A 6000-nucleotide genomic window follows, 5' to 3' on the forward strand; every position below is an offset into this window, starting at 1 on the left:
GAATAATGTTTTGCATCTCTCCACCACATCTTTGATTGCTCACTTTAACTCTCTGCCATTTGTCACAGGTTGCCAATTCTTTTCTTACCTTCTTTCCAATATTGTAAAAAAAAATTTTTTTCTTGTATCCCACAATGACCAAAACTTTCATGTATGTAAATGATCAGCTTATCAGCATCTGCCTCTGACCAACGCAGTTTCCAATTATCAGAATCTACATCTGTTCTCCGAAACAAAATCCCCTTATGCAATTTGTAAAATTTATCAAGTTTCTCATACCCCTTCTAGCCTAAACATTCTTTGATTAATTTCCAACTCTGATATAAATTTTGATTTTTTCTAATTTTGTTACACATAGCTCTAATTGTTTTTTCATTTTCCACCCCTTTCAAGTATCTAATTTTAAATTGCTTTTCCTCCTCTTGTTCAAAAATCTCCTTTTCTCCCCCAATTGGTAAACTTGAAAGTGAATCAGCTACTACATTCTCAGAACCTTTTATGTGTTTGATTTCAAAGTCAAACTGTTGCAGTAAAATTGCCCATCTGGTCAATCTACTGTGGTATAATTTGCACTCTTGTAAGTAACTCAAAGCTTTGTGATCCGAAAATACTATGGTTTTATGTCCAACAAGGTAAATTCTAAATTTTGTAAAAGCCCAATGAATTGCCAAAAGTTCCTTCTCTGTGACTGTATAATTTTTCTCATGCTTGAGCAACATTCTGCTTGAAAATGCTATGGTACAATGTATCTTAACTCCATTCTCTACTCTTTCTTGAAATAACTCTGCTCCAAGCCCATATTTACTGCTATCCGTGTTCAAACAAAATGGAAAACTAAAATCAGGTCTGTGTAATAAGTGTTGCTTTCTCAACTCTTGGTTAATTTTATCAAACTCTTCCTGACAACTTTTATCCCAAACCCAAACAGTGTTTTTCTTAAGTAATTGGGTTAAACATGGTGCATTCAGACTCTGATCACTTATATGTTTTCGGTAATAACCGCATAACCCAAAGAACGACTTTAATTGTCTTTTAGTCTTACGAATAGGAATTTCTGAAATTGCTTTAATTTTTTCTGGATCTGCCAAAATTCCCTTGTCTGTGACAACATGACCCAAAAATTTCAATTCAGAAACTGCAAATTTACATTTCTCTAATTTCAATGTCATCCCCCCTTTTCTAAGTTTTTCACAAACTGACTTCAAAATCAAAAAATGTTCATCCCAATTTTGCCTTGTAACCAAAATGTCATCTACATAAATTATCAGTTTAGACGCAAGTTCTTGCCCCAGTACATGATCCAAAGCTCTTATAAATTCAGAAACAGAAGAATTTAACCCAAATGGCACAACACAACATTGGTAACGGTAACTCTTACCATTGTACAAGAAAGCAGTATATTTTCTAGGATTAACTGAAAGTGGTACCTGATGAAAACCCGAAGTTAGATCCAAACTTGACATATATTTTAAATCCGTAAATTTACAGAGTAACTCATCAATATTTTCAGGATGGTCTATCTGTCTGAACAAAATTTTGTTTAAGTGTGTAGAGTCCAAAACCAATGTTACTCCACCATCTTTTTTCGAAACTACTACTAGAGGATTATTATATGCACTGATACTCCTTTCTATTATATTACATCCTTCCATCTTTTTCAGCTCTTTCTCAACACCAGGTCTTTTTGATATTGCAATACTGTATGGTTTTATGAAAAATGGTTCATGAGGTTTTACCTGAAGCTCACACTGACAACCCTTTACCCTTCCAGGTATGTCACTGAAAACATCACTGTATTCCCACAGCAGATTTTCTAACTGTTGTTTTCGCTCCCCAGATAAATTTTGTGTTTCTGAAATTTTCAAATTTACTAAATTCCCAAATTCAACTTCATCGGTATCAAATCTATGAGTTTCAATATTCTCCAATCTTTTTTCTTTTAGTAAATTGATACTGTCAAAATTTCCATTACTCTGATCACCAAGTGTGTTCGCAAAATTTGTCTGAATGTACTCCCTTTCACTAGTTTCTACAAAAGTTTTTTTCCAACCCAATCAAATGCTGTATTTGCTTCTACTATCCAATTCATACCCAAAAGAAAATCCTCATTAAATTCCTGAATTACGAAACATCCATGTGTGAACAACTTGCCTCCAATTAAAAATGTCACTAAAGCCTGGCTTTTTACCAATTTACTGCTCTTCCCAGTAGCACCTTTTATCTTTACCCCAACAACTGGCATTTCAACATAATCTTTCCCCACTTTCAATTTCTTGCTTAACCTTTCAGATATTCCCGAGATCTCACTTCCTGTATCAATTAAACATTTACCAATCCATGACCCAATTTGAACTTTTATATAGGGACTGCAAAATTGATCACTTTTCTCAGAACCTGTATCCTCATGTAATAAATCACTTTCAATTTCCCCAAACCTATACTTATCAGAATCATATGGCATATCATTACATGTATTATTTGTCACAGTTATAAAATTTGCACAAGACACAAAATTGTCATGAGTACACTCTATTATCTCAAACAGCCAAGAATTTTCATCCAAATCACATTGTATACTATTGAAGTACTTATCCTTCAGCTTTTCAAAAATAAAATATCTCATCTTTTTCCACCACTCAGGACATACAGTTTCACATACATTAATAAGCATCTTTCTAAAGTTCTTGTCAAAAGAAATAGTTTCACTGTTGAGCCATATATTCATAAGAAATGCGTGTGTATCATTAGTATCTGTAAAAGTTTCACTTAGGTTACAAGTTATATATGTGTCATTGACATTTGTGTAGTCAGATTCTTTATCAACAACATCAAAATTCACACTTTCACATACATCCAGCTTGTGAGCTTTATTCATCCTGGTAACATCCCTGGGAATTTCTATAATATTCTCACTATTTAATCCATTTTCAACCATGTGTATACCCAATTCCCTATTTAAACTAATGAAATACCTTTCCTCAACATCATCATCAATACCATTACCATCATTATCAACTTTATCAACAACATCATTATCATTACACATATTCAGGTCATACACATTCAAATTATTCCCCAAAATATTATTTCCTCTTTCTAAAGTTACCAGATCCCTTTCACCAACATTTTCATTCTCACAGCATGCATTCTCTCTTTCATTCACACACATCTCTGAACTACTACAAATTACATCATCTGACAAAGTGTTGTTCTTTTCTGCCCGAGTGTAAAACTCTGTTAAATTAAATGAATCACAATTACTTTTATCTACTGTATGTTCTTGTGTACTGAAAATTTTATCTTTATCAATATTATTTTCCTCTTGAAATTTATTCAATAAGTAACAACTAATAACCTCATGTGATAGCTTAGGTTTGGAACTGTCATGTTTCGGTTTATGATAGTCACATCCATTGGTCCTTTCATCATGCTCACCTTCTGCCTCAACCTTGCGGACCTTCAAGGGGGCGTCTACTCGTTTTTTATTTCCGGTTCTTGTATGAACTGGTGATTGTGGTTCTGCCAATGTCTCTGATCAACATTTCTGGTTGGTTGGTTTCGGGGAAGGGGACCAGCCAGCGAGGTCAACGGTCTCATCGGATTAGGGAAGGATGGGGAAGGAATTCGGCCGTGCCCTTTCAGAGGAACCATCCCGGCATTTGCCTGGAGTGATTTAGGGAAATCATGGAAAACCTAAATCAGGATGGCCGGACGCGGGATTGAACCGTCGTCCTCCCGAATGCGAGTCCAGTGTCTAACCACTGCGCCACCTCGCTCGGTTCAACATTTCTGATCCCATTCCTATGCCAAACATTACCTGATTGTTGGTAGTTCCTATTGTACGGACCTCTATCAAAATTTCTGTGATTTTGATCCCTAAAGTGTTCTCTATTTTGTTGATTATTAATGTGAAAATGTTGTTCTTGTTTTGGATAAAATTTATGGTCCTTCTTTTCAAAATTGTTATATCCCCCTGAATTTTGACTGACGCCATGACAATTGTACAATTGTTTTGTTCCCTTTTTTGAAAGTTGTCATTTCCCCAATTTTGACCATTACCTTTCTGAGTAAACCCATCAGGACAATGAACTAAACTCAACTGCATTGCTGATGGCAATCTTCTCTTTAAGGTATCAATTTTGATCAAGTCATCCAAAGGTTTTGTTAAATGAATAAGTTTTTGAAGTTCACTTTTGCAAAATTGTTTCATGCTCCCATCTGATTCTCTATAGTTTCGCCCATTCAAAAATTCACTTTTGATTCTAGTTTGTTTAAGATCATCCCAAAATTTTTCCAGAGTTACAATCTGGTTTGCCCAAGTCAAAGCTTCCCCTTCTAAGAATTTTTTCACAAATTTAATTTTTATTTCATCTGGTGAGTGAGGTAAAAAACAATCCTTACAATACAGCATAAAATCAACGGGATGTAAGGGTCCATCTACCGAAAAGTGCTTCAGTGGAATATTAGATACGAGATTACATGTGTTGACATTGTAATTTTTGCTTTGAAATTCAATGTTAAAACTTTCAATTTTTTCGCTAAGTTCTTTGACAGATTTTTTGTTTTCTAAATCATTGCATTCTACTTTTTCTTCTAGAGTAACCAAACGATTGTCAAACTTTTTGTATTCTCATCCAAATTTTTAATATCCCCTTTTATCTCATTAAAATCCATTAAATTTCGTTCCCTATCTACCAGTAACTCATTTTTTACAGTATTAATTTCACCGCTCAATTTAGCATCAATTTCATTTACTTTTGCTTCCACAGATTCAATTTTTTCCTCAACACTGCCAACTCTGTTCGAAAGCTCACCCACTTGGGTATTGACTGCTTGGACTTGCAACAAAATGTTATCAATTTTTTCATCCCAGTAAGTCTTATTGTCGTCAACTGATTGTTTAATTTCGTTCGTGAAATTTACAAGAAAACTTTTTAAATCAAATTGATCGGTTCTTTCTCTTTGATTTGACCTGTCCTGATGTTCGAAGTCTATTAAATTACTACTTTCTACTTTAGGCACAATACTCTCGAAAAACTCATAAGTCATTGTGAAGAACAAAAATTTATACACAACAATATAAAACAAGATAAAAATATTGTATTAACAAAATACGAGGTTTTCGTGACTTATCTGGAACACTCTTCTACTGTTGCAAAACCACGTTTTCCATCCATGTGATTATTGACCAAAATTCTTGAAGTATTTTCTTCTGTCGAAAATTATATTTTTTGCCGAAACATTTCTTCTCCAAAACTTTTACTTCCCGATGAACACAAACATTGTAACACACATTCTGAAGAAACAGGTATTAACACACAAAACTGTTCTTCCTCGTAGCACTGTTGAAAATCTCGTGAACACAATATCCCGGCTACAGTCCCCAGTTGAAATATGGCATCCCGGCTAAGACACAAGTTGAAAATATGATCACTATTTTTTATTAACTTAAATTTGCCATATTTCGTGACAGTACCTTTTCCGTTAGACGTTTGCAAGGCGATATTAGTCTTCGCTTCAGTTGTCTAAGTATGATTCCACAATGCATCGTTGTCGGCTGCAGAAAAGACGTGGTTCAACGTGTTTCTCTCATTTTGGTGTTTCAAATACAGTTTCTTCTTTTTAGTTAATACAAAAATAATAGTAACATAATTCAAAATTATTTATGACGGCGACCTTCACATTGTTCTTCCGTCAACACACACCAACACAATAGTCAAAGACGACTCCAACGTCAAAGATATTTTACACAATTCACAAGTTTCCACTTGTAATTAGTCTCTTTGCTATTCTTCGATACATCATAACAGTAGCGACACTTCGCCTCGATTTTGTTGCCTACAGCGCCAGCAGCGCCCCAAGAGGCTGGTGCGTTACACTGTGAATTCGCCGCGATCGTGAAAGAGAATAGTGGTTGTTTATTTCGATTTATACAATGGCTTTTACTGGCGGGAGCGTTTGTAGCGCAATAAATTGCACTAACAACAGGAAGAAGACACC

At 34.8% G+C, this 6000-nt stretch overlaps 1 pseudogene; it reads right to left on the minus strand.

Annotated features, from left to right (window-relative positions):
* The window catches only part of LOC126460284 (molybdenum cofactor biosynthesis protein 1-like), a 227469-nt pseudogene extending 221795 nt beyond the window's left edge, over window positions 1–5674 (minus strand).
* Between the last annotated feature and the right edge of the window lie 326 nt (window positions 5675–6000).

The sequence above is a fragment of the Schistocerca serialis genome, chromosome 1, assembly GCF_023864345.2.
Source record: "Schistocerca serialis cubense isolate TAMUIC-IGC-003099 chromosome 1, iqSchSeri2.2, whole genome shotgun sequence".
NCBI classification, from domain to species: Eukaryota; Metazoa; Arthropoda; class Insecta; order Orthoptera; family Acrididae; genus Schistocerca; species Schistocerca serialis.